This window comes from Accipiter gentilis, unplaced genomic scaffold (genome assembly GCF_929443795.1).
Source record: "Accipiter gentilis unplaced genomic scaffold, bAccGen1.1, whole genome shotgun sequence".
Taxonomy (NCBI): Eukaryota; Metazoa; Chordata; class Aves; order Accipitriformes; family Accipitridae; genus Astur; species Astur gentilis.
Window position 1 is genome coordinate 25001 of NW_026061099.1, and position 2500 is coordinate 27500.

Consider the following 2500-nt stretch of genomic DNA (forward strand, 5'->3'; position numbering starts at 1 on the left):
CGCGGGCGGCAGTGCGCGGGAAGGGGGGCCGCCGTCGTGGGGCGTGACGAGCCCCCGCCGGCCGAGCCCGCTCGGGCAGGAGGAAGCGGCGAGCCGGTGGCGAGGACGGGTGCAGCAGGGCGCGAGCGGCGCGAGAGGAGAGAGGGGTCCTCCGGGGTCGCGGGAGGCGTCTCCCGCGACCCTGCCCGCACCGTGTCGGGCTGCTTGCGGAGCAGTCCGGCCGGCCGCGCAGGCGAAAGGCCTCCGGGCGTTCCGGGCGGGTACGCGGCGCCGGGTGGGGCGGCGGCTGTTCCCCGCTCTCCCCGCACCTCTCCCCCACGAGGGAGCCGGGGCGGGGGGGGGTGGCTCTGCCGCCGCCTCTCCTGGTGGGCGAGGCCCCCGCCGGGCTGCGTCCCGCGCCAGCGGGCGGCCCGAGCCACGGCTCTCCTCCCGGGCGCAGCGCCGGGCTACTGAGGGAAACCCCGGGCCCCGGGAACCGGAGGACGTGGTGGTGGCGGTGGATGTCGGGCGCGCCCCCGCGGGCGGACGCTCCCCCGAGGGCGGCAGCGGGGGAGGCACCCCCGCGGGGCCTTCAGGTCGTTTCCCTCACCCCAGGGCCAGGTACCTAGCGTCCGCGCCTCCGCGGCCCTCCCTCGGCAAGCCCGGGGGTCGAAGGCCGTGGAGCCGGGCGGAGGTTTAAAGACGCGGGCGGCTCGATGCGACCCGGGGGGCGGCCGGGCGGCGGTGCCTTAAAGGGGCCGGGAGTTCCTCCCACCGAGGCCCTCGGTTGGCCTGCCGCCCGTGCTCGTCCCGCGGGCAGCCGTGCCGGGGAGGGGTCCCGCTGCCCCCTCCTCTCCGCGGTCCGGTCTCGGTGGAGGCCGCGGTGCGGTCGGCCGTAGCCGGCCTGCCTGCCTCGAAACGGGCGACCCCGGCGTGAGCGCGGGCTCACTGCCCGGGGTGGCGGGTCCCCGCGGTGGGGGCTCGCTGGGCGGCTGCCGGGTCGCCGCGCCTCCGTCGCCGCGCTGCGCCGCGCTGCGCTCTGTTCCCCCCCCCACCCCTCGCCCTGGCGAGCGCTCGGCGGTCTCCGCCACTGGCTGCTGCCAAGGGCGTCACCCCGGCCGAGCGGCGGCGGCGCCGCTCGGCCTGTCGGTCGGCCGGAGGGCTCCCGCTGCCGGCCGCGGCTGTCCCGCCCCGGGCCCTGCCCGCCGCTTCCCCGTCGCGCTTCCCGGCCGCGCCGGGCAGGTGGGCGGGGGCGGGCGGGGGCACCCCACGCGCGGTCTCCGCGTGGAAACGGGGGGAGCGGGCGCTGTCCCCGACTTAGCGCCGTCCGCCTTCCACCTGGGGCGTGCCCGTGGAAGGGGGCCGAGGCGAGAAGCGGTGGCGGTGGTTCCGGGAGGGCAGCCGCTCCGGTGCGGCAGCGGGTGCCGTCCGGCAGGCCGCGGGCGGTGCGTCGCCGGCTCTTGGCGGTTGCCGCCTCTCGGAGCCGGCGGCGTGGCCGCCGAGTCGCCGTCGGGACGTGCCCGGGGGGAGCTGCCTGTCGTAGCGCGGCGCAGCCGGCACGGAGGGGCGCGCGGGGCCGGTGGGGCTCCCCGCTGCTGCCCAGCAGCAGCAGCCGTGTCGTCCGGAGCGTGGCGGGCAGGGCGCGCGCGGTCGGGCGCATCGCTGCCTCTGCGCAGAGGCCGGGCCGAGCCCGTGCGCCTGGGCCGGCTCCGACACGGTCAAGGCATTTCCGGGGTCGGTCGGGAGCGCGGGCTCCCCAGCCTTGCCGTTCGGAGTTTTTTCCCCGTGCCTTTCCCCCCCACCCTCTCTCTCTGTGTGTGCTTGTACGGTCAGCAGAGGCCAGGCTTTCTCCGTCGTGCTGCGCCGTGCCCCCTCCGCGCGTGCGGAGGGGGGCGGTCGGTCGGGCGGTGGGCCATCCTCCGTAAGGGCCGCTTGCCTGTGGTGAGCTGTCCTGGCCCCCTCGCGCGTGCGGGGCGGTGCCGAAAGCCAGACAACTCTTAGCGGTGGATCACTCGGCTCGTGCGTCGATGAAGAACGCAGCTAGCTGCGAGAATTAATGTGAATTGCAGGACACATTGATCATCGACACTTCGAACGCACTTGCGGCCCCGGGTTCCTCCCGGGGCTACGCCTGTCTGAGCGTCGCTTGACGATCAATCGCCCGCCTGTGCCGCCGCCCCTCGCCTCGCGGCGGGGCGGCGGTCGCAGCGGCGCGGCTGGGGTGCCTCGCAGGCCCGCGCACGCGCGCGGCCCCGGGCCCGGGGAGTCGTTCCCCGCAGCCCGGCGGCGGCGGGCTGCCGAGGGCCTTCGTCCCCCTAAATCGAGACTCGGGGAGCGCTCCGAAGCTCCCCGCTCCCGGAGCACCCGCTGGGTGGAGCTCGTCCCCCCGGGACCGCCAGGGTTCGTCGAGCCGGTCGGGCCTGGCGCGGCGGTGGGGAGAGAGAAGGGGGGAGGCGCGGGCCTCGCCCCCGGCCTCCCGCGCGGGCGGCTGTCTGCGGGTGGGTACCGCGGTGGTACCGTG

General features: G+C 77.6%; 1 non-coding gene across 1 annotated transcript; it reads left to right on the plus strand.

The window, feature by feature from the left end:
- The first annotated feature begins 1971 nt into the window (after positions 1-1971).
- On the plus strand, positions 1972-2124 carry LOC126037413 (5.8S ribosomal RNA). Its single transcript, XR_007505693.1, has one exon. It is a non-coding gene; the product is annotated as a 5.8S ribosomal RNA (ribosomal RNA).
- Positions 2125-2500: the final 376 nt, after the last annotated feature.